The sequence below is a fragment of the Apodemus sylvaticus genome, chromosome 21 (genome assembly GCF_947179515.1).
Source record: "Apodemus sylvaticus chromosome 21, mApoSyl1.1, whole genome shotgun sequence".
In the NCBI taxonomy this organism is placed as follows: domain Eukaryota; kingdom Metazoa; phylum Chordata; class Mammalia; order Rodentia; family Muridae; genus Apodemus; species Apodemus sylvaticus.
The window spans coordinates 6,443,183-6,469,403 of NC_067492.1; the positions used below are offsets into that span (position 1 = coordinate 6,443,183).

At 43.5% G+C, this 26,221-nt stretch overlaps 1 protein-coding gene across 3 annotated transcripts in view; it reads left to right on the top strand.

The window, feature by feature from the left end:
- The window catches only part of Ankrd11 (ankyrin repeat domain containing 11), a 152,376-nt gene that overhangs the window by 51,456 nt on the left and 74,699 nt on the right, over positions 1 to 26,221 (top strand). For 2 of the 3 annotated variants that reach the window (XM_052166288.1, XM_052166290.1), the window contains exon 2: positions 18,011 to 18,074. The exons of the other annotated variant lie outside the window; for it this stretch is intronic. The gene's annotated coding sequence lies outside the window, so the exon portion shown is untranslated. The remainder of the gene's footprint in view (positions 1 to 18,010; positions 18,075 to 26,221) is intronic. 3 annotated transcript variants of the gene reach the window in all.

Below are 26,221 nucleotides of genomic sequence, written 5' to 3' on the forward strand. Positions count from 1 at the left end.
TGTGAAAGGTAGTCTGAAAGGATTTGTGCTTGAAGACCGTGCAATCGACAGAGGCCTGAGCATTCATTATTTGGACAGGCTGTTTGGAGCGTGCCGCTGTCTGGGAACTTCCTGAGGCTTGCACCTGCTGACTCCACTGCTGAGCCCTGGCCCTCTCCATCTACTCTGGGCCTTTTGGAGGTGGTATGTAAGAAACACTGTAGACGCCTCTGCCCCTCTTTCATATCTAGACAGGTTTTAGTGATAATTGCAGACCTCTCAGAATATGGCTAATTATTGGAACTGAATCCTTGGTGAGAAAACATAGACATTAATTGGGATCCTTTTCAAGGCCAACATCTTCAGGTTGCCACCTTGCCTGAGTCTAAAGATAACAGTAACTTGCCCTGCTTCCCCCTTTTCTCATTCCTTCAGCAGCCTCTGTTCTTCCACACTTCCTAAGCTCTTTGGCCTGTCAGTTGTGTTCCCTGAGATGTTAGACCTGTCTAACTCTTCTTATATTGGGGACCCATATTTAATTTATTCTATTTGTGTGAGTGATATGGCCCTTGTGGAATCAGAGGATACTCTTACCCAGTGTCCTGCCTCACCTTTCTACCTTGTTTGAAAGCCATAGCTTAAGTCATTTCAGCTGGCCTATGAGCTAAAGATTCTAGAAGATTCCCTTCCATTTCCTGCAGGAGTATGGGGATTACTGATACTTATGCTACTGCAACTGGCTTTTATGTAGCAATCTGGCAATCAAGCTTTTGGGACAGTTGCTTTAGCTGATGAGCCATCTCCCACCCTTAGTGTTTATTACTTTTAAAGAGTGTGTATTTCTGGGAAGTTTTAACTTCAATTTAATACTTGCACATGTGAGCGCATGTGTGCAGGTTTTGCATGGACATGACTGTGAAGGCACGTGGAGGCCAGAGGAGAGAATGTTGAGTGTCTTCCTTCCTTGCTGTCTGCCTGGAGACAGTCTCGTGCTGGATAGGAAGCTTACCACCCTGGCTAGGTTGTTTGACCAGCATGCTCTTGTGATCTCCTTGTCTCTGCTCCAGTGCTAGGGTTACGATCATCCGTGCCCAGCTTTTCACAGGGGTACTGGGAATTTGAACTCAGTCCTTGTCTTACTTTATTGCAGTGAAGAGACACCATGACCAAGGTAGCTCTTATGAAGGAGAACATTTAATTTGGGCTTGCTTATTATTTTGGAGGTTTAGTCCATTATCATGGCAGGAAGCATGGTAGCACACAGGCAGAATGGTGCTGGAGAAGGAGCTGAGAGTTCTACATCTTGATCAGAAGGCAACTAGGAGGAGACTGTATGTAGTGGGTGGAGCCTGAGCATAAGAAGAGACCTTAAAGCCCACCCCCAGTGACACACTTCCTCCAACAAGGCCACACCTCTTAAAAGTGCCACTCCACATGGGCCAAGCATTCAAACACATGAATGGGGAGGGGGAGGGCAAACCTATTCAATCCATGTTTGTAGAACAAGTGTTCTTAACCTATGCAGCCATATCTCCAATCCCTACTTTATAGTAAATTATATTGAAAAATTCTGGGGCTGGAGAGATGGCTCAGCAGTTAAGAGCACTGACTGCTCTTCTGAAGGTCCTGAGTTCAAATCCCAGCAACCACATGATGGTTCACAACCATCTGTAACAAGATCTGATGCCTTCGTCTGGAGAGTCTGAAGACAGCTATAGTGTACTTACATATAATAAATAAATAAATCTTTAAAAAAAAAAGAAAAATTCTGGTGAATACACTGTCAATCTTAATTGTCCATGATACTGCTCTTAGTACAAAGATTGTTACCTTCTGTACTGAACTTGAAGTTCACGCTATAGTAAGTTATTTTCAAAATTTCTGGTAAATACACTGTTAGTCTTAAGATCTTGAATGATTCCAGGAAAGTCTTTCACAGAAACACTAGGAAAATCTCCTTTTTAGTTAGTAAGCACCATTGGCTGGCCTCTTGATTTGCTTACCTGTGACCACTGTTTAATTGTACTTACATTTCATAGAATTAGGCTTGTATATCTGAAATGCCTTTTCAGTGCTGTTGCTTTAATTACTGGGTAGTAAAATATATTCTGCTATTGTACTTTCAAGATCTTAAAACAAAAGTATGTATGAATTAGGTGTGGCTTTAATTTTCCAAATAATTATATGATAGTTTTTTAAAAAAAGTTGTACTGTTGTTTGTTCCTGGCATAATAGGAACATATCTACTTCATATTAATATATGTAAGATGCTTATTGTTTAATAACAGCACAGTGGATTCCTTTAGAGGAAACTGTTGCTCTTAACTGCTGAGCCATTGAGAGTGAGTGAGTGAGAGACAGACAGACACACACACACACACACACACACACACACACACACACACAGAGTCCGTTCCATGTATCCTGTTTGTCTTTTGCTCTGGAAAAAATGGAGAAAGGTGACTCTGTAGGCCTGCTGTGAGGCCAGGGGAGCTTCTACAGACTAACCAGGACCCTGCCTGTAGATTATGGGAATGTCCGTGGCTTTAATTTTTCCAAATACTTATATGAAAAGTTTTTTTGAGTTGTTTGTCCCTGGCATAATGGGAGCATTTCCACTTGATACTAATACATGTAAGATGTGTCTTGTTTGATAACACCACAGTGGACTCCTTGGAGGCAGCCTGTTGCTCATGACACATCCCATTGCTTACTTCCGGACAGGATGTGAGCATGGTTCTACATTCTGTGTTTTAGGCATAATCCTAAAATGTCATACTTTGTTCCGTGTCTGTGTTTTTCTTGATGGGAGTAAGTCATAGACTGGGGGTGTGGGGGTGGGTTAAACAGTAGGCTGTGGCCTGGTCCCCAAGATGTGAATGTTCTTGAAGTTCATGCACTGGTGATGATGCTGTCCATTCTGTGGTGTGTCTTGGTCTGTGTTGAGTTCAGCTCTTAGCAGAATTATGCATGGCAATTTGGAATGGAAGATACTGAGACTTTGTAGGGATCAGTCTAGAACAGCTTTAGTGTTCTGTGCAATGCTGTTGCTTGTGCTGTGGATTTGCTTAGCCGTGTGACTGAGGCTGAAGGTGAGTGTTTCGGTGTCATGGTCTCTGGTAGTATGTGTCAGGTGGCTTTCTTTACCCGAATCACCTGTGTGGATGGGAGGCTAAGACATGAGTTTGAAGCCAGCCAGTGTGGGATACATAATGAGATTGTCCGAAAAAACAATACAAAAGAAGGGCATCAAACCAAACCCTTATCTCCCACCAAAACTTTCCTGTTTATTAACAGGATGTAATCTACTAGAACTTTTATGGTGTTGGTAGGAAAAAACTTTATTATGGTTGCATATATAATTGCTTTTAAAACACCATCACTACCTCAACATTTAGTCCTCCCACCTCTTCCTCCTGAGTGCTCAGGTGACAGGTGTGTGACTGTGCCTGGCTTACACTTGAGTTTGGATCACCATGTATCGCATCATGCACTGTGATAATCATAACTTTCCACTGTGCTAATTACCTTTGAGATAAGTAGAAAGAATGCAGTTGGTTCTGCTTTGGCAACCTCTGACATATTGCTCTTACCCTGTACTGAGCAGATATGCTACATCTTCCTGCTGTGGTGGACTATAACCCTCTTAAAGCTGTGAACAGAAGTAAATCTTTAATCCTTAAAGGGGATAGCGTCCAGGAAGCCATTAACATTCCTAGGTTCTTTGCACAGTCTTTCAGATTGTGGATCAGGACCCACCTATCATGTCTTAAAATGTTCCTGTGCCTTGGTGGTATTGCCTGCCTTCCTTTAATCCAGCACTTGGGAGGCAGAAGGCAGGCAGATTCCGGGGAGGCCAGTCTGCTCTACTGAGTGAGAGACTGTGCTCCCCATCCCAACAGCACACTCTCTGTACCCCCCAAAAAAGGAAGAAAAAAGAAGTAGATTTCTTTTTAAATCAAGACAACAATAAGATGGCTTCTTAGGCCTTCTTGTTTTTACCATTTACACAATCTCTCTCTCTCTCTCTCTCTCTCTCTCTCTCTCTCTCTCTCTCTCTCTCTCTCTCTCTCTCTCACACACACACACACACACACACACACACACACATACACCTACCCTGAAGGTTTCTAGAGGTTGAAAAGCAGAGTATCATTCTTTTTTGCTTGTTTTTATTTTTTGAGACAGGGTTTCTCTGTATAGCCCTGACTGTTCTGGAATTCAGATATACTTGTCTTTGCATCCTGACTGCTGGCATTAAAGTCTTGAGCTTCCATACCTGGCACTTGGAAATTAGGCTTAAAGATTTGCACTGAAGTTGGTGTTTGAATTTGACCTCATATGCTATGCTCACAGCCCTTAGCAATTCTACATAGTCCTTGGGCCAGGTTCATAAACGTCTCATCTGTGGAACTTGGTTCAGCCAGAAACAAGGCTGATGTTTAGGGCTGATGTTAGGGCAAATCTGTTTCTCCTCCTGAATCCACACATCATTCACCTTTCAAAGCCTGGTGTCAGCCATCAGCAAACTTAAAGAGGTTAGGTCAAAGATCCTAGGTATCTTCTCGTTTTCCTAGAGGCCCAGAGGTAGCTGCAACATCTATATGTACTGTTTGATCAGACCAGATATCTGTAAATGATGATTTCTGTAGTGAGGTGACATAATGCACAGGCAAGACATCTTGAGAGCAAAAAAGCCTTTTCTCAACATTTTTTTAATTCCCAAAATAATTTAAATTTTTTTTTGTGTAATTGCTAGTTGTTGTTCTTGCCGTCCGTTTCCAAGTTCCTCCTCCATGTGTGTGCACTATTGTGTGTCAGCTTAGTCTGTGTACCAGGAGTGGGTTAGCCTGTCTGTCCGTGAGCACTGTCATTTATCTGACTTCAGGAGATGTATTGATTATCACTGGTGTATAGAAATGCAGTGGACTTGTATATCTTTGTGTATTGGAAACTTTTCTGTCTAGCACTCCTGTGAGGACACTAGGAGTGCTAGAGGCTTTCTGCCTCCAGGCAGTTGTCCTGCTTCCAACAGTGTTCTGTATGGAAATTAACCAGGTGATAATGTGAAGGAAGGGTCATTGAAGCTGTAGTCTCTAGAAGCTGAGATTCACGTTTTAGCCATACTAAGCTGGAGGAGCATAGAGGAGACAGCAGAGGAGCAGCACACTGCAGCCTCGTTGCTAGGAAGGTCAGTCAGAAGAGCGTTTAGAGGCCAGTGAGGGATCCTGCTTGACTGCTGCTGTGGACACAGATTAGTCATGGGGACACCAGTGGCAAGCTCAGGAAAGAGGTTAGATTTGGCCTGCAAGATTTAGGTGACTTGTCCAGCAGACAAGGGAAGGAGGAGGTAAGGGGAGAGAAAATACTCAGAGGGAAGTGAGAAGACAGACTGACAGGTTGTTCTGTTGGCTTAGGAATATGGGCGAAGAAGATGAGCAGGAAGGATTTCATTTTCTTTTAATAGATTGAAAGGTGCAGAGATTCGATTGGCAGTGGATTCTCTCTCTTATCTTTGTCGTCACAGGATTTCTATCCTTCTTGTTTCTTGAAAGGAAAGATGCCTTCTGCCCTAGCTAGGTGGGCTGCATTTTCATTTCAGTCTAGTGATGAAAGGATCTACTGTTTATTTCTCGTGTGTACTGTAGTCAAGGCTCAGATCTTCCCTCAGCCTGGGGAGGGACCAGCACCACGTGTGACCATAGTGCATGCTCTTCTGCTTTCCACTTGGGGCCTCCAAGGATCTTAAGTTAGTTTCCTGTTTTGAAAATTCTAGCTTACAAGTTGATACTCACAGTGTGTGTGAGTGTGTGTGTGTGTGTGTGTGTGTGTGTGTGTGTTGTTTATTTTATTGGATGTCTTTTTGTTTTGAGATAGTATCCAACTCTGTCTCCTGAGCTGGTAATTCCTATTATAGCCTAGGTTAGCCTTGAACTTGTGGCACTTCTGCTTCAACACTCTCTAAAGTGTTAGCTTTGCAGTTGTGAAACCATATGTCTAGTTTGATCAGTCCCTCCCTCCCTTCCTCCCTCCACATTTTATTACCAGTTGATGTTAGCAGAGGCCAGAGGCCAGCGGCTGTTCTTAAGTGCCATGTAGCCCTCCCCTCGAAGACAGCGCCTCTCATTGACCCGGAGCTTGTTGTTTAGTCTGGATGAGCAATGATCCCTAGGAGTTTGCTTCTGTCTCCACAGCATGGCCCTACAAGTGTGCAGCGCCATGCCTGGCTGCTGTGGTTTACTTGGCATTCTTTGATATATCTATGTGCCCCTTATGTGCTTGGTGCCTGAGGAGGGTTCCTATCCCTGCACTTGGTGTTACAGCCTTGCAGGAGGCTAGAGTGACTGGTCTGTGAGCTCTAAGGACTGGAGCGTAGGTCCTTGTGCTTGTACAGTGAGCTCTTTACCCACTGTTTAGTTGTTTTCCTGGGTCCAGAAAATTGTTCCTTACTCTATATATGAATAAACAGCTGAAATGGGACCATGTGGCATGTCCAGAAGGAAGGGCTAAGCTCTTAGTGTACACACAGTTTGAGTCTGAACCTTCCTTTCCCCCAGTCTATTGTGCTGTCGTTACACACCTCAGCTCTTGAAGCCTCTCTTGGGACATTTTTTAGGAAGTTGGTGTTGCTGTTCTTGTTTTTATTCCTTTGAGTTTCATCCACATGTTGGAACAAGAAAATTTTGCTTCATATTCATGATGAAGAACCTGTCTTTCTGCTGGGGATGTCAGGATTGCTGGGAGGATCTGCAGGGCTATGCACAAAACCTTCTGCTTGTAGGATCACCTTCAGGCTAATAGACGGTTTAACATCATTACTAAGCAAGTACAAATTGTCTTTCTAGAAATTGTGGCAGTTTAGAGATGAAGAGCATTGATTGCCAGCATATCGAATTAAATAAATAGAACTTTTAAAAAGACATTCTGGTGCACAGGGAACTTGCTGTTCCTCTAGCGCCCACCTTGGACATCTCATAACTGCCTGTAACCTCAGCTCCAAGTATGGATCCTGTCCTCTGGCTTATTCAGGCACCTGCACACAGGAGGCACACACTTGCACACTTCATCCCATACGCTGACCAGTTAGAATCACGTCTGTGAGTAAAGTGACAGTGGATGTGTGTTGATGGCTCCTTTCCTGGCTTCCTAGCAGTCTTGAAGACTAATTACCACACCCACTGAGTAATCACAGTTGCATAGATCACTGCTTCATGTTTTCTTGCCAAACATTTTAGGGCAATGTTGGTTTTACCCAATTGTTCAGTCTTATAAATCAGCATAAATTCTTTAGAACAACAGTCTGCTCAGCTCCCAGAACCTCAGCAGTCTCTCCTCCTTGCTCTCTGCTGCTCTTGTCATTTGATGCTCATGAGCTGTTAGGTGACTGCCTCAGAAGGGTTTGTTTGTTTGTTTGTTTGAGAAGAAGATCTCACTTTGTAGCCCAGTTTGGCCTCAGCCTTCAGGTCATTCTTCCTTAGCCTCCTGATTGCAGGAATTATAGATAGGAACCACTGTTCCCAACTACAATGCTTTGATGTGCTTGAAATTGAGTGTAGTATCCTGTAAGAGACTGGCGTTACCACATGTCATGTTGATCTTACCCCACAGAGCAGTATGGGTCCAGGAGGCATCTTCTTTTTGAAATATGTATGAAAGGGCTGTTGGATCTCTGCCTTTAAAAGCTTTTCCCACCCCCAACTAGCCTGCTCTAATAGTTCTGTTGGGTGGGGGCAGATTTTCGCAATTTAGAGAAATTCTCTTCGGTGATTATTATACAAGGTTATGTTAGAAGAGGGTGAAGGAAGAACTAAGTCAGTGTTTATTCGTTACGTTAGATTTATTTATGAAGAGTGGCGATCAGGGGAGGTGAGCATTCACTTTGCAGTCCTCAGTCCCACACACAGAGGAATGCACTGACTTGCTAAGAGGCATGTTGAGAGAAGCCATGGCAAACAGACTCTGAAGTAGGTAAGCATCCTCTGTGGAGCCCTTATCCCTTTGTTTATATCTAGTGAGTGAAAAGGCTAACCAGTGGGTTAAGTCTTGAATTAATGTATACGACACACCATGTTCATCCTTATATGTCTGTTGAAAGGAAAGAACCAAATGTTACTACTAGTCTAGCATGGTGCAGCTACTTTTCAGGCAGAGGAGTCTGTCTCTTCTCTCCAGACTGCAGCTTTGTCAGAGCATATGGCCGCCATGGGGAGGAGGCCGGGCTGCTCTCACTCTCACATTGCTCCTTAGGACCTCTTAAGGCCTAGAACTCATTGTATAGGCCAGGATGGCCTCACACTCACGAGCTGCACCTTCCTCTACTTCTCAAATGCTGGCACGGAAGAAATGGGCCACCACACCCCGTAGGAAGGGAGGCTCTGACTGAGAGCTGGGACTGGTGATCAGGGTGTCTCTGTTTGAAGTAATATACTGAGTGCTCCTTGAGCGTCAGTGAGGAGGAGAGAGCATTTAAAATTGTCACTGTAGAGGTCGATGTGCTGTTGGAGGTGGTGAACGTGCTGTGTGCTGGATCATGCCTGCTGGAGGGAAGGGGGTTGCTGCCCTCCCAGGCCAGAGCTCGGAGTCAGAGCCGCTTGTTAGAAGGCTGCTGAGAGACGGTCTGTAGGAGTTCCTGTCTCTCTTGTTCTTCATTTCTTACTTAATTTCATGTGTAAGCTATATTCATATTTCATACTTCAAAGAATATAAATTGAATGAACCAAAAGGGCAAAGTGCTGGGATAGAGATTGTAATTTCCATGCTAATGTTTATGTAATTACCTGTTAATCTGTCAGCTGACTAGACTCTGCAGTTTTTTGCTACTTGCATTTCCTTGTTCTGACTTGTGTGTGTGCTCCTCTTGACCAGGTTATATTGCCCAGGTCCTATCTCTGGTGCTAAGGCAAAAATATAAAGTCCACATGTGTCCTTTTAGAGATTTTTCTTTAAAAAAAAAAAAAGAATCTCTTTTAAAAGACCTTTTGGAAGTAAAGTCAAAACTTAGTTTTGATTTTAAAAGATTATTAGTTTGCCGGGTGAGCAGAGTGGAGGAGAGCCTTTTGTGTTGTTCATTCTGTTCTTCAGATAAGGTCTTTCTGTGTCGCTGGCTGCCCTGGAGCTGGCTGTGCAGGCCAAGCTGGCCCCAGACTCGGAGATCCACCCACTTCTGTCTCTGAGTGCTGTGACTAAAGCCCCACACTCACTATGTCCAACCCTGTGATGTTTTAAACCTTAATAGATCTTGTTTGTCCAAAATAATGGGTTTCATTGTGACATTGTCACAGCTGTGGACAAGTGTGCTTACATAGTATTTATTCTCCCTCTACTCTCTGTCTCTTTCACCTCCTCTGCTTGAGTCTCGGGATCTTGACATGTAATGTAGCCTGGTGTCCAGCTCCAGATCTTCCTGCACAGTCTCCCAAGTACTGGGATTTGTAGGGTGTGCCGCCATGCCATTGCTCATGTGTGTGTGTTTGTATATGCCATTATAGTATACTCTTCTGATTGTGTGAAATTTTGAAAACCAAAATAGGAATGTAAACCAAAATAGTTCAGTGACCTGTTTTATAGGCCAGACAGATATATAGCATAGGTGAGAGGAGTGTGTCAGATGTGGTTGAGTCACTTCTAAGCAGTATGGAGAATAAATTGGATTGGGTGTGTGATTGAAGGTAGAGGACTAAGATATGATAATGTAGGAGATAATATACATTACATGATAATGTAAGTATTGATTTTACTGAGAGTTAGAAATTAGGATAGTGGTGGTAGAAGTAGGTAGGGTTGTTTTTTTTTTTGTTTTTGTTTTTAATTTCTCTTGCAATAGAAATTGACAGGATTTACAGTTTCTTTCCATTTGGGCACTAAGAGGGAATAGCTGCTGGTTTCTGGCTTGTAGGACTGCATAGACAAGGGGCTTCTACAGCAGGTCAGGAAGTTCAGGGAAAGGAATAGGTTGGGTAGAGAAGCATGCCCACACTCCATGTGTGTTGTGTACATGAGGAGGGTGAGTTGGGTGAGACGTGTGTAGCCGGACATGGGCATGGTTGTCCGGAGGGAGTTCAGCGTTGGAATTAAGCGGCATGGTTAAAGCCGCGTTAGCTGATGAGATTGCTGAGCGGAATGGTGGCGATGGGAAGTAGGTCAGAAGCAAGTTGAGGGAGGTCACGTAGGATATGAGAGGAAGTGCACACACCAAAGGGAGCTGGGTGAAATGCACCAGGAGCCTGGCATGGGCGGGGTGCTCTCCGGCCTGGGGAGGAGGTGGTGTGTGGACTGGCTTCGTGGGAGGTGAGGTGCGTCTGTCTCAGCACCAGGCTTTGAGTTCTAGGCAGATGCTCGGACACTTGGAGCTTGATTTCTTACAGGGATGAGGAAGATGATGCGCTCACTGTGAAGGGTCCTGGTGGAGAGGCAGTGTGAGAGACCTTGTGGTAGACACGGTACACGCTGTCCGAGGACCTGCCGCTTGCCAGCTCCTCAAGCTTTCCTGGTACCTCAGTGTTCCGGACTTTGGTTGTGTCAGTAACCAAGTCCACTTGTACCACACACAATGAATGTAGACATGTAGTGTGCATAGGTATACATGAGCGAGGGCCTCAAGCTATAAATATAATAAACAAGCTTCTCTAAAGCTCTGTCTACCTAGGTTTATTGAGGCGGTTTCTTTGGGTAGCCTTGGCTGTATTGGAACTCTAGACCAGGCTGGCCTTGAACTCTGAGGTTCACCTGCCTCTGCCTTTTGAGTGCTGGAATTAAAAGCATTTTACAGCACTCCCAGCTAAAGACTTATTTTTTAGCAAGTGCTTGCGTGTGTGCATGTGTGTCTGTGTCTGAAGGGCAGAAGCTGTTATGTTTCTTTAGTAAGGGTAAGTCACGGGCAGTTGTGAGCTGCCTGGTGTGGGAACTGGGATCTGAACTCAGGTCCTTGGCCAGAGTAATATGTGCTCTTAGCCCTGAGACATCTCTCTAGCCCCTAAAGGGTCTTTTTAAAAAGGGAAAAATAGTTTTGTCAGGTAAAGGAGAATCTTAAAATTTTAAAGTTCTTTTAGGGACAACCAGGGTTTTATAGATTAGAACCCCTCTAATAATAAAAAGTATACTTAATAAATTAAGGATCTTATAAGTCTCAGACACACCAACTGTTTCCTTCTCTACTCTCAAGAAAGTTTTAAGAAACTTTTATAGTTCTATAAGTGTCAAATGTTTAAGAGGAAACAGACTTCAGTTTGTGTAGTTTTGATACTGGCAGTTGGGATTTCAACAGGTGTCTTGCTGAGTCAGAAGCCTGGGATAGTGTTGTTGTCTAATGTCAGCAGATCTCTCTTTCATCACTTATTAACATCTAAATTTCTTTTTTGTAGTGTCTTACACTTTTCAATACTTACGTCATAATTTTTCCTCTTGTTGCTGTTTTATTCTCTGTGATATAAGCAGCCATTTCCTTACTTTCTCTTTGAATTGTTAGCATATGGTAACAAATTTGGGCTTTACATATTAATGCACCTGACAACTTGACTAGAGTCATCTTACAGCTTTTGTTAGGTGTCTCCAGGTTCTGTGCTGTCTCTGGTGTGTGCCGTTCTCTTTGAATTCTTCTTTTCTCCAAAATGAAATTTCTAGATAGGTAGTCCACTTAGGTTCAAGCCTTTGTTTGATTATTTAGTCACTCATCTATTTCAATCAGTTCTTAATATTTAAGTTGTGTGTGTGTGTGTGTATGTGTGTTTGTGTGAGGGGTGTGTGTGTGTGTGAGTGTGAGAATGCCTATGGCAGCTAAAAGAAGGGGTTGGAGGTCGACACCTATATAAGTGTAAATCACTTTATATTGGTGACTAAAAGAGTGCACTTGGGTTCTTTGCAAGAGCAGTCAGTCCCTGCTTTATCACTGAGCCACCCTTTAATCCCTCCCTCATGTTGTAACGGCGCCCCGCTGATAGTAGCTTTAGTTTCTCTGCAGGTGCTCCCTTATGTAGTTTGCTACATTGCTTCTTAATCTGTCTTTCTGGGGCACCCAAGAGAGGGAATTTGGAGAATTTGCAAGGAGTTCTGTGGATGAGGCTTCTAAAATGAGAGTCTTTTACGAGCTCTGCATGATTCTATTTTCTGTCTGATGGAAGAGGTCGTGGCCAACACACAGAACAACTCTAGCATGGACTTTTGCCACGTTACTGTTCCCACTCATGAAATGGTGTGGTTGGCAGTGGACGCCAACAAAAATGCACATGTGGGTAAATTATCAAGGAGTCATGTATCTGTGCTCATACTTCTGGAAGTCCACGGTCACAGCATCAGCCTCTGATTTTTTGATGCAGGGCTCATGCTGCTGGAGCATGATAGAGGAAGTGCACAAATTCATGTGGAGGGGAGAAAAGGGGACCCACAACTCTCTGGAGTCAGGATCTGTCAGATGCATTCCTGAGGGCTGCACCTTAATGACTCACATACCTCTTACCAGGCTCTTTCCCTCTCAGCATTGCTCTACTTCAACATGAGTGTTGGTGGGAAGGAACCGAGGCAGACCTCTGTGTGTACTGCTGTGCAGTTCTGTGGACTTGGTAAGAGCTTATGATAGTGGCAGTCTGTTTTCCTCTTCATCTAGGCCTTCTGAAAATTTTTTTTTGCTTTTGTTTTTGTTTTTTCGAGACAGGGTTTGTCTGTGTAGCCCTGGCTGTCCTGGAACTCACTCTGTAAACCAGGCTGGCCTCGAACTCAGAAATCTGCCTGCCTCTGCCTCCCAGAGTGCTGGGATTACAGGCGTGCGCCACCACTGCCCTGTCTTCTGGTTTCTATTTTATGTGTGTATCTGTCCATATAAAAACATCTGTGATCACAGATACAGCCTAGCAAGGATGGGAAGGTTGTAGTGGGTGGAGCAGAGTTCACAGCAGACAGAGGGCAGGACTGGCGGCTTCTCCTGCTTAGTAAGGGTACAAGAAATTGTATTGAAACACTTAGTTTTACCTTTTTTTTTTCTTTAGGTGAAGGAAACATTAAATTTAAAGGTATATGAGAAGCTTTCTTCTTTTAGCTTCTTTGTCATTCTCTTTAAATCAAAATCACAGGAATAGTAACATAGCAACCTCATCTTGAAACCAACAGCAATAACTATGTATTTTCCTCCTAGGAGGGTGGGAAAGGGGAGAGACTAGACTGAGACAGTCTTGCTTCTCTGGAAGGAGGCCAGGTCAGTCCTAGGCATGATCCAGCACAGCTTGTTGTGGCTCCAGAATTGTCTGTCAGGAAGAGAAGGAAACTTCCTTGCCTGTGGAACAACTCTGTCCGAGAACTTCTGGCAGTCCAGGGACTCAAGTTCTCAAGGGCTCATCTAGCAAATAGTTAAAGCCATAAGAACAGCTTTCATGTGCAAATATTTACTTTCTAGAGAATAGTGATTCTCTGCACCTAGGTGGATTTGAGTTCCAGCCACTTCACTACTGACTGTGTGACCCTCTGTATATTTTTCATAGACTCATGGTTCAGTTTTTTCATCTGTAAAGAAGGATAATTATGATGGCGTAGTCTGTAGGGTTGCTAAGATTAAGATAAGGTCACATGTGTATATATATACACACATTGACTCTGAACTTGCATTTGGAGAATGATTCAGCACTCCCTGTACTTAACTGTTCAGCTCTACCAGTGGTTTTGTTTTATAAAACTGTCATCACAGCCAGGATCATGGCATTGATTGAACTTACTAGCCTCCTCAGTCAGCTTGCCTATTGTCCTCGTGCCCAGGCACCTGTGAGGAAGGAGGAGGAAGGAGATTGATTTCTGTTCATTTGTTACTGTCTAGGGTTATAGAGAGCATTCCACATCTTTTCTTTAATTTTTGAAAGCTACTCATGCATCTTTCATTTCTAAAAACATTATCATACAAAAGGTCATATAAACAGGATAATAGACATTGTAACCCAAGGAACCAGGCATAGTGAAGCATGCCCAATTTTATCTATCATTCAGGAAGCGGAGTCACAAGAATTAAGAGTTTAAGGCCGTTCTAGGACTTACTCTTAGTGTCAGACATGTGGATATGTAAGCATGTGCTTCACATGATGGCCTGGGAAGGGACAACCTTATTACTCATGAGATTGGTCCTCATACCTTCCTTTTGGTTTAACTTAATTCCTTTTGGACAGTGATTCTCATGTTGTGATCCCCAACCATAAAATTTGCTATTTCATAACTGTAATGTTGTTACTGTTACGAATTATAATGCAAATGCCTCACGTGCAACCCCCTATGAAAGGGTCATTTGATCTCAAAAGGGTCACAGTCCACAGGTTGAGAAACACTATCTGCACCAGTAGTTCTGTTCTTATGGTTAAGTAGGATTGCATTCTGCCAGGTTTACCAGTTGGTTAACTCTTGACTAAAGAGAAACATGTAGGCACTGGGGAACTGTGGGGAAAGCTGCTGGGATGTTTGCTGATAGACTCTCTTAGTTCTCCTTCTCTCCCCCTCTTTCTTTTGAGTTGCTGCTACATGCTATACAGGCCCTCAACCACCTGAGCTATAATCCCAGAACGCCCCTCCCCCATTCCTTTTCAGGGTCTCTTATGTAACCTAGGGTGCCCCAAACCCTGCCTCCTGATCATAGGCATGCAGCCACCCCCAGCTCTTTTTTCTTACACAGATCTATATGTCGGGATTTGTTGGCATTTGGGCTTCTCTTGTCCACATTGTCAGACTCATGGGTGGACCTTCCTCTCTGTTGCTCTAGTGGGATCTTGGGGAGGTTGTATGCAGGAGGACAAAGTGCCCTTTCCTGCCCAGGCACGGACAGGCGATCTCCGTATCACTGATGTCAGGCATTGCACCCTGAACTTCAGGCACTTTGGTTTGTTAGTGTCAGCTGTTTTTCTCAAGGTGTATGGATTTCTGAACTAGAATTCACAATTGCTATAAGCTGATAGTAGGGAAAATAATTGGTAGTAAAAGATGTCGTTTGGTTTACTTCTAATTGAAGAAAATTAGTTTGTGGAGAGTTGTGGGATCCTCCACTCAGTCCTTGTCCCTGATCCCAGTTTTCCTTGCAGGATCACATGTAGCCCAGGTAGGCTTTAAACTTACAATGGTTCTGAGGTTTTCCTTGAACTCTTCATCTTCCTGCTTTCTTAGTGCTGAGCTTTTCCTATCCTAGAATATTTCATCAGTGGGTTTTCCTCCCAAATATTTTAGAGACTCTTGATTTAAATTGTTTTCTACAAGTAATGGAATGAATCTGTTAGAGATAACCCCTCTGTAGAGTAAAGTCTTCAGGGTCTGTCACAACTGTGTCCTGTTCCTAGACTTGCCTTGGTGCCTTGTGTGACCTCAGACTGCAAACCGTTGTCCCCAGTGCCCTCTTTGGGCTTGCTTTCCTCAGATGACGGAGAGTTAACATAGTTCTTCTGTATGTATCATTGGCTGGTCACAGCTGTGGTTGTCAGAGTCATTAGGAGTTCTAGAAACATCCTGGGGATGAGGCCAGGGACGTGGCTCATTGTCGCAGTCTCCAAGCTCTGGCCCAAGTGTCAGTCAATGTTTAATAATCACTGTCAAACCAAGTTTAAGAGGCACAAAGTTAAAGACACTCTGAATTTATTTCAGAATCCTAGCAGTAGATGCTCTTGTTTGCTGACATTTAACTTGTGGTCTGAATCGCTTCATCACTGCTTTTATAGGACAACTGGGAGATTTTATTATATACTCGATACTTTCATTAAAACAGGGCATATGCTGAGTGGAAGTTGGTTTGCTTAGATGAGGTTTTTTCTTCTTAAACTTAAAACTTTTTTTATGTGTCTAGGTGTTTGCCTCTATTGATGTGTGTGCGCCACATGCCCCTTGCCTTCAGTCTCTTCAAGAGGTTACATCTCCTCTGAAACTGGAGTTTTCAGATTTGTGAGCCACCGTGTGGGTGGTAGGAGTTGAACCTGCGTCTTTTTTTTTTTTTTAAAGATTGAGTTGTTTTATTTTTGAGTATACAGTCACTGTTTTCAGAGGGCACCAGCTCCCATTACAAATGTTTGTGAGCCACTATGTGGTTGCTGGGAATTGAATTCAGAGACCTCTAGAAGAACAGTCAGTGCTCTTAACCACTGAGTCATCTCTCCATCCCCTGCTTTTTGAATTCTTACTGTACACAGTGAATTCTACATATTAAATTTCATATAGGTTTGAAAGATAACTATGGGTACCCAACTGCTTTCCTCCCCCTATTCTTTTTAAATTAACAACAACAAAAAATCTTAAAGCCCATGAGACTATAAAATTCAAGATCAAGGTTCTGACAAATTCACTGTCTGATATTTATATTGTTTGTAATTAACCTATTGCTTTGAAAATACTCAAGAAAAATTGCACACAGTAACCTTTTTTCATGGTAGCCTACATACAATATTTTATAATAGTTGATGACATGATAATTATAGAAGCACTTTAAATGTTTGAGGGAGGGGTAATTTTATTTATGCAAATAGCTCTTTCACATCTCTTCCTCTTCCTCCTCCTTCATATAAGGGGCAGGAGCATTCTAGAGTTAGATGTCTCTAGGGAATCTTGGGCCTAGTCCCCATGGGTCGCTAAGGATGGTAGTATTCAGCACACTCCTTTAAGACCTGTTTTTTGCTCGTTGTTAAGATTTTTGAGAGTCACTAATGTTGGTATGACTTTTTTTTTTTTTTTTTTTTTTTTTTTTTTTTTTAGTTCAGTAGTTAGTAAATTAGAGTTGGGCCTAGAGAAATGGCTCAGCAGTTAAGACTACTTGCTACTCTAGGAGCCAAGTGCAGTTCTTAACATCCACATGATGGTTGGAACACAGCCATCTGTAACTCTAGTTCAAAAGGATTGGATGCCCTTCTGCTCTCCAGAGGCACTAAGCGTGTACCGTGTACATGGTATGCATACAGGTAAAAAATAAAAAAACCTCATATATGTGTGTGTGGAAAGTCTTACCAACATTAGTGTGGAACGAAGCAGGACAAGGCACTGGTTGTGGGTTAGGGACATCCCTATAACTTCTAGAAGAATTTGCTCTGTAACAGCTTTGCTGACCCCTTCATGCCACCATGGGCTTACCTTATAGAGAATATACTTACATCCCATCACGTCCCAGCCACAGTTGATCCCATATAAAGTGAGTGTGCAGGCACTCTCAAGTAGTGTTGGGAAGAACACCAACTTGATTCTGGTAGGTTGCTGGGCTTGTTCTCCTTCCTGCCTTTTCTTTTCTTTCTTTATATGGGTGTTTTGCCTACATGTATATCTGTGTACCATGTGCATGTCTGGTGCCCACAGCGGCCAAAGAGGGCATAAGATTCCATGGATGTAGCATTACAAAGAGTAAACCAACTTGTGGGTTCTGGAGATGAAATTCAGGTCCTGGAAAAGTAACACCTGATCCATTGCTCCAGCTCCTGAACTCATCCTTCCTGAAGTGGAATTTTTTAATTCTAAGAAAAGACTTCATGTAGGTCTGTCCATGTGAGTCTTGAGGCTACATCCTTGAATTGCATTGTTGTGTCTTTGAGAATGGATTCCTCTGTAGATTTTGAGTATGAAAGTAGATTCAGGATATGAAGTATGAGTGCATGCAGTGTGGTGTACCATGCTGGGTGATAGCTAACCAGCGAACATCCAGGAGTATTCTGTACTGGACCTCAGGTATTATCCAGGTTCGGGGAGCATGCAAGGGAGGAAAGGGTGGAAAGAGGGAGAATGTTCAGGACGGAGGCAGTAGTAAGGCGGTCAGGAGTATGAGGATACAAATTAGAGGATACAAAAATGTAAGATTTTGATAAGGGTTTGATGATTATGTTGCTTAGAATTTAGTTAAACTCCATCTAAGCTTGTCTGAAAGTGAAACAGGCCCTGTGCAGGCTCCTTGCCCTGGGGAAGAAAGGAAGACTCACCAAGCCGGGGTACCAGCTGATGACAAACCTTTGTAACATTTTACTTGTTATAGTTGGTCCAGGTAGAGAGATACTAAAAGTGTGAAAGGCTCCGAGAGGTCAGCACTGACTTAATCCGCTCTTCTTTCTCCTTTCAGAGCACACCGCCCTGCTGGAGTTCATACCCATTCCTGAGCAACACGGATTTTTGCCATGGAATCTGTGAGTTCTGCTTCTTGCATTTGCTCTTGGGCTTGATCGAGTTTTGCTCAGGGCGGTGACTCCTGTCCTGAATTTTATCCACAGAGGATGCTGTGGAGTGACTACCGTGAAATCTCCTGGGATCCATCCATAACCAGCATCTCTTGTGTCCTTGTGAGAGAGATTTTGTTGGAAAAAAAAATAGGTTGATGGTCTTGTCTACAAGATATACTCGTTTCTTCCACCATCTCTAAATAGTTTGGAGACCCAGCAGTTGCTGTTTTGTTTAGTATTATGCGCATGTCGTATCAATTGTTATCATGAAGAATAGAGTCGGAAATGGGCAGGTCAGATGTGGGGCTTGTGACCTGGTATCCTATGGTGCTGGCTTGGATGCTGCTGTGGGGAAGGGTTGTAGCTTTCATGATTTTCCTGACTTGAGGCCACAGTGTGTGGTCAGTTGGGAGGAATGGCATCTTTGGCTGATTCGTTCCAAACCTCCTGAAACTGACTGGCATGTGTTCTGAGAATAGAGACATCTATCTCCATAAAGGCCCATCTGCCCTTGGTTCTCCACTGTAGCTGCCATACTGTCTTTAAAAGGAAGATTTGATAACTGGCAAGAAAAAATCTTGGCATGTTTTAAGATTTTAATGTTTTGTCCAGCTCTTAATGTTTTCAAGTATGTAGCCCGCAAGTGTTATGTTTCTAAGTTATCAAACAGACCTCTCTCACACCCCTTCACTGAATTTTCTTACTCTTTTTATCTTGCTCACCATTGACTTTTCCCCTTTGGAATGGATCTGACTTGTGTATTCTTGACTTGCTTGAAGGAAAGGAAACTATAGGCTGGAGAGGTGGCTCCTGACTAAAACCACTTGCCTCTCTAGAGGACCTGGGTTCAGTTTTTAGAACTTACATGATGATATACAGCCATCTATAACTCCAGCTCCAAGGGACCCAGCATGCTGTTTTGGTTTCTTTGCATATCAGGTTCACATGCAATGCTCTTGAATGCATGCATAGACACTTTTTCAACAAAGAGAAAGAAGGCAGAGGGAAGGACTTGGTGAGGTGGGGCTATCAGAGGGGGTAAGCTATAGGGAAGTAAAGCGAATAAATAACTTAATAGAAGAAGAAAAAGAGCTGGGTGTTGTGTGGTACATCCTTTAATCCTAGCACAGGGGACGCAGAAGCATGCAGATATCTGAGTTCGAGGTTAGCTTGATATACACAGTGAGTTCCAGCATGGCTAGAGTGAGACACTGTCTTGAAAAAAAGAGAGTGGGAGAAGGGATTAGTAAGAAGTTAAAAAGAAAGGAAACTGGCTATAGACCTTAAGTTATTACAAAGTAATAGTAATATGTAGAGGCTATCCCGGCAGTGGGAGTGGTCCTGTGTGCCTCCCTCCATCCCAATAGAAGAAATTTTCTTAGGTTTGAAGGTTCAGTAGGCCACTGTGCCACTGTTGAAAATGAAAAAGAGGAAAAAGAGAGTGGAACACGGAAAGCCAGCCACACACACCTAGAATTGGAGCTATATTCATGAATCTTAATGAGTAAAAAGGAAAAGCAAAATGTGTTTATCTTTTTTTGGAAAAAATTGATAGTATTTCATGATTCTAGAGATGCATTTCTCCAACTAGAATAAAATCATATTAGGATCGTATGCTGAGAGACTGTAGGGTTGGCCTGCTTGGTCTGGGCTCTGGTAGAGTTTATTTGAAGAAAAAATTACTTTTTATAGTGTTTTTCTTACTGTATATTGTGTGCCACTTGTTTCCTGGCCTCTCCAGGAGGTCAGAAAAATATTAGATCCCTGGGACTGTAGTTAAGCATGGCGGAGAGCTGCGGTATAAGTGCTGGGGATTAAACCCAGCTCATCTGCAGGAACAGGCACTCTTTACTGCGGAGCCGTTTCTCCATCCCCAAAGCTTTTCTATCACGTCAGCTATTGTTTTTAAAAAGACTCTGATGGTGCGGCTCAGACTGGCCTTCAGTTCATGATGGCTCTGCTTCAGAAGCTCCAGCAACAGATATGGCATGATAATAAAGTGTTATTTATATGAAGGATATCTTGGGTTCATTTGTATGTGCACATCATCGTGTTAGGCTTGCAGGTATCTGTAAATCAAGTGTGTGCCCGTTGCGTACAGAGGCTAGAAGAGGGTGTTGTATCCTCTGGGACTGGAGTTGCAGACAGCTGCCAGCTACCATGCGGGTGCTGGGGCGTCCTCTGGAACAGCAGGCAGTGCTCTTAATTGCTGAGCTCTCTCTCCAGCCCCTCATTTTATATTTTTAATTTAACATGTATATTCAAAGAAGAAAAGAAGAAACAGGAAGATCAGAAATTAGAGGTCACCTAGGGATGCTTTGTCTAGATAAATAAAGTTTAAGATGAAATAAATAAAATAGAAAAATATGAGGCTAGGAATCTTGTGTGGTGATTAATGGCTGACTGGTTTGCATGTGTGAAGTCTAGTTAATCACCTCCAGTTTGCTGGGCTGATGACTCATTGTGTTGCCCAGGCTATCTCTGAACTTCTAGGCCCAAGAGATCTTCCTACTTTAGACTTCTGGGTGCCAAGTCTAGAAGCACATATCATTTTACCCAGCACAATGTTTCATTTTTCTGTAATATTGATCTTATAAGTCATGTGAAAGAGTGTGTCATGCTTTTGGTCTTGGTACCCTTGAAAGTACAGTGTACAGTGAAGTAAATCCACCATCCTGTTTTTACAATTAAGAAACAAGATGGCATGAACAGACAGAGGACAACAATGTGTTCTGGCTGGACTGTTACTAGGAATCAGTGGGGATTATCTGTTATGTGTTCTGAGGGGAAGCCCTGTTGTCAGATTAGACAAGGTGGGGGGTGTCCTTGAGTGCATGGATCTTCAGGTCTTTGCATACCAGTGACATGATTTTGGTATGTAATCAGTGTGTGCTTTGGGGCAAGCTGTGATGGTTGACCTGCTCGGTGATGTTCAACAAGTGCATGATGCTTTGTGTTGCCGTTGCTGTTGCTGATGCTGAGGACATCTTGTGTAAGCAAATGAAAGCCCCCCTGGAGCACTGCTTCTGGGAAAAGAACTCAGGCTCGTTCAGAATCAACTAGTAAGGGATAAAGCGCTCCATCTTCTTGCTTATCAGATATTATTGATTGCATCTGAGCTCAGGACTTTGTTTTTAGACTGTACATTTCACCTTACTTGCTAGGGTGGGGTACAGAAAGGGAAGAACCCATAGAGCACTTCTTTTTGGAAATTGTGTTTGTGAATATGTGTGTTGATAGAGATTGGACCTAGGGCCTTACTAATGTTAGGTGAGCACTCCACTACTAAGCTACATACCAAGACCCTTGTAGTGTAAAGTGTGTGGTTCTACTGTTAAAGACAGGTTCTTTCATATTTCTCATTCTAGACGTCAGCGGTGTAATTGTGGTAATTTCATCTTTGTAGTACTTTGAAAACCTAACTGAATCTTGGGTGCATGATATTTAATCTTCTAGCCCAGATATAGGTAAGTTGATGGCCATCCCTGCCTGAATAAGGTTGGTTCTTTAGACTGAGCCTCTGTCCTTTAATAACTGGATACATGTTTTATTGAAAGCAATATGCTGCAGTACAGATAGTGGGTAATGTTCAGATTGTTGTAATTTCCCACTGACTTTAATCACAGGACATGGTGATACCAAAAAGACAGCCTGCACTCCACACATATCTTTCCTACCTCCGTTGTGGAGAAGCAATCCATTTTCCCATTGGTAATCTCGGCCATTTACCCCTCTAACCCTGTTCCTCCTTTCTTGTCCTGTTGGCTTATGGGCATCAGAAGCCCAGTTGCCAGGGGGAGTCTGAGCTCCCAGCTGAGTGGAAAGTTTGTTGTGGCTCCTGGCAGGAGCTTTTCCTCCTGGAACCAAAACTTCTAGGCCAGTAGAACAGGAAGCAAAAAAAATGTCCTAGTTGCTCATTGGGGTGATATTAAGTGGAAGTATTCCCTTTTCTATCCCTTAATTTCATGGACACCTGAATCCTGCCCACAGCAGAAAATGTAGCATATATTAGATGCTGATTCAAAGCACATCTCTCTGTTCGAAGAATCATATCCCAGCCCTTCATGTTGCTGCCACTAATTGGCATTGTAACTGTGTCTTCAAAACCCATTTCTATCTTTCTTTTGGTCCAGCTGTTTCAGGGTGGTGGGAACATGGTAAGAGCAGTGAATTCCATGGTCACGGGCTCACTTTAACACTTCTCTGCTCATTGAGTGAGATCCTTGGTCAGAAGCAGTGCTGTCTGGAAGACCGTCACGGTTCTCTATGTCCACAGATGGTGTTTGGCGTAAGTAAGATGAGGCAAGTCCATAGCCAGAATGAGGACCTACTGCAGAGTGCTGTCCTCCCTCTCCACGGAGCAGACGGCCACTGTAACCAACCTGCCGTCATAGTGCTGGATGATCACTGCAAGCCATGATGCCATATTTTGGGGTTCAGTGTGGTTTCTGCTGTTGGCAGATCTGGTATTCACCAGTGGCTGAAGCCAGGTCAGTCTCAGTGAGTGGAAGTTTGGTATTGCTAAGCCCAAGCATAATCCCCATCTCTGCCTCCTTGGCCATGTCTTCATGTGCTCACCCATTGGGACATGACAGGGACGGCTGGGAAAGAGGCTGGCAGTCCACAGAATTGGGCATTTGACCTACTTTATTGTGGAATTTATCCTCCACTGAAGAAGCTTCTGATGAGCACAGGGCATAAATATCTTCACATTCTTTGTCCATTTGGAGAGACCTATCCAGGTACTTCTTGCCCAGATGTTTTTCTCACCTATTTTCTCATCACGCTCTTTCCAGGTCTTTTACCATCCAGCCAATCCATTAGCTACGGCTCAGGAATCAATGAACAGTCATACATCTGACCAAACAAAGTATGTATGACTACACACACTGTTTGACGTTCAGGTGACGGTTCCTTCGCCATTGCGTGTTTTAGGGCTGTCTCAGAAAGGGGTTGTAATGCTCTATCTCTGTCCACTTATGGGTGGTGCCTGAGTAATGTGCAGAACCATCAGTAAACGAGGCCATAGTCCTTATCGTCCTCAGTCTACTGAGTGTAGGCGCGTGCTTGGGAGCAGGCAGCACTGCACCAGGAGTACAATAGGCATTGGGGCAACTTCTTTACATAACTTAGTTTTACAAAACTTAAGGTCCTGCTTGGGCCAGATGACTATGTGCTGCTTCCACTTGATAATGGATTGCTCCTGTGCATGGTCTACTTTATGACTCAGTGGATTGCATAACACCCTGCTCATGACAGCCAGCTCAGGTCTCAAGGTAACTCAGTTGTTCTTTGGTTTTTTGTTTGTTTGTTTGTTTGTTGGATTTGGTTTTTTTCCAAGACAGGATTTCTCTGTGTAGCCCTGGCTGTCCTGGAACTCACTCTGTAGACCAAGCTGGCCTCGAACTCAGCAATCTGCCTGCCTCTGCCTACCAGAGTGTTGGGATTACAGTCGGTTGTTCATTGTTAAACATTATGTTTACAGTATGACCCAGTAGCAGGCCAAGATCTGTCTCCCAAATGGGGAAAAGATGTCTGCAGATGATGGTAGAGCCCTGCTACAACATCCCAAAAGTCAATTCTATGATTCACTTATAGGGGATTGCCAGAGATAGCAGACAGCATCCTTACCTGCCATTCACACTTGGTGCCATCAAGTCTGCTGGATCATTGGTCTACATGGTGGAGGTGCCGGGGCAGCTTGAGGAGCCTTTGTCTCAAGCCCCAAGCAGAGGGAGCAGGGTGTATATAGGCCTGGGTATATAGAACACACCCCAGTGAGGAACATGTTGCTTCCAGGATCCAAATAGGCCCACTGTCTTAGTCAGGGTTTCTATTCCTGCACATCATGACCAAGAAACAAGTTGAGGAGGAAAGAGTTTATTGAGCTTACACTTCCACGTTGCAGTTCATCACTAAGGAAGTCAGGACTGGAACTCAAGCAGGTCAGGAAGCAGGAGCTGATACAGAGGCTGTGGAGGGATGTTTCTTACTGGCTTGCTCCCCCTGGCTTGCTCAGCCTGCTCTCTTATAGAACCCAAGACTACCAGCTCAGGGATGGTGCCGCCCACAAGGGGCCCTCCCCCCTTGATCACTAATTGAGAAAATGCCTCACAGTTGGATCTCATGGAGGCACTTCCTCAACTGAAGCTCCTTTCTCTGTGATAACTCCAGCCTGTGTCAAGTTGACACACAAAACCAGTCAGTACACCCACTAAGGTTCTTTGTTGGTGGTGAGAGGGCTGGGTGAAGAACTACCTCTGTGTGTCTCCTACCACTGGACGCCTGTGAGTTTCAGTGAGGGAGAAGGCCCTGGAATTTTTTGGATTTAGTTTTCATCTGATGTGCACATCAGGCTGTCCAAAGTGTCTGCTACCTCTGTTCACTCAGTCCAATCAGAATAACGCCCCAAGTCTAGTAGATCAGTGTGATAGTGTGGAAGAGACAGATGACCAAGATCCTTTCCTTCCAACTAAGTTACGACACAGGGTAACTGCCATACTTACAATGGAAAGTAAATTGCTTCTGATGGTCTTTATGGATAGCTGCGTATCACGTATCAGATGTGCTAATCTGCTCCTTAGGATACTACATCACACTCCACTACATCTGTAGAGCAGCTACAATTGGACTCACTACTTAATTGAATTTTTGATCGTCAATTGTTATTCTCCATGATCCATCTGTCTTCTGCTCTGGCTGGAGAAGAGAGTTAAAGGGAGATGGGGTGTGATTGTGTCCTTTACCCCCTTATCATCACTATTACTATTATCTTGTTGTTTTTACATCAATGGTGGTACTAAGTTTTGCAGTCCCTCCAGAGATGCAATAGTGTTTTTTCCCCAGCAGAAGAAACTCTAGAGGCCTTTCCAACCATAAAAGCCTTCAATTCCACACGTCAGGGAATGTGAGAACTCTGCCAGTTTCTAAGTGTATCTATCCCAGTCATACGTCCTGGGACCAGGATGAGTACTGGATCTACATGAGTCAGTTTTCAGCAAAACTCCCATTAATCACCTGACTTCCATAAGGCCCTACTTTATTTAACTTAAGGCCCACAATGTTTTTTATGGTTTCCTGTAGTCAGAGACAGTTCTAAGTCCTGTGAAACCCTGATTGCTGTGTCATTTCATGCCTCTCCTCCCACCCCCCAACGCTGTGCAGTTATTTTGTAAAAGGCCATAGGTCTCTCTGGAGAAGGACTCCAGAAAGGCTAACAGTAAAATTCTTAAAATGTTTTGTCCTTCCTCAGGGGAACCTGGCTGCCGCTTTAGACAGGGGGTTCAGGATCTGCACATTGTTTCTGGTCTGGAAACAGCTTCACTGACTGACTTCCTATTGTCACGATCCAGTGTAGTACCTTTCTTTAATTTTTTGAGACTCCTATTTTCCTCTTATACAGGTCAAACCAAAATGCAGTATGCTTCTTATCTGTTTCATGTCTGGAAACACCGATCATTTAGCTAGTATCAAAAGATCCATATGTGCCCCGCCACCATAAACCCCACTTCCTGTGTGCCCATAATGGACATTGCTTTTTCTGTATGCCCATTATGGTATAACCTTGCCTTTGGCAACTTAGTGATGGTCCTTCCAGGGCCCAATGAAACCCATTGCATTTAATTCATCTAACGGAGCAACAGCATTTCCAACCCCAAATTCTGGCCTAAGGAAAAGGGGGACAACAAACCTTTTCAAATGGTGTCCCTCTTACTATTTTGTATCTTACAGGGTTTGTGCCGGGCACGCCATCTTTCCCATTATGAAGGATTCGATCCTGCACAGCACACCCACTCTCACATCACAGTTTCCCTGAGCCTTCAGATCCCTTTATCAACACTACGCCAAGGGATACCACGCATCTCCAACTCCTACTCAGTAGACCATCTTTTAACAAATGCTTCAGCCAACCATTCAAGCAAACTTTTGACACTTTTTTTGTAACTGTATGAGCCTCCATATTAAACCCAGAATCTAATCTCCACATAGGAATCCTATAGCAATAAATAAATCTATCAAAACGCAGGGATTATTACATCCCTTGAGAATCTTTAGGGTCCTCTCACATATCCACATCCCAAGTTACAGGATCTCAGTCTTTGGCAGTTAATGCT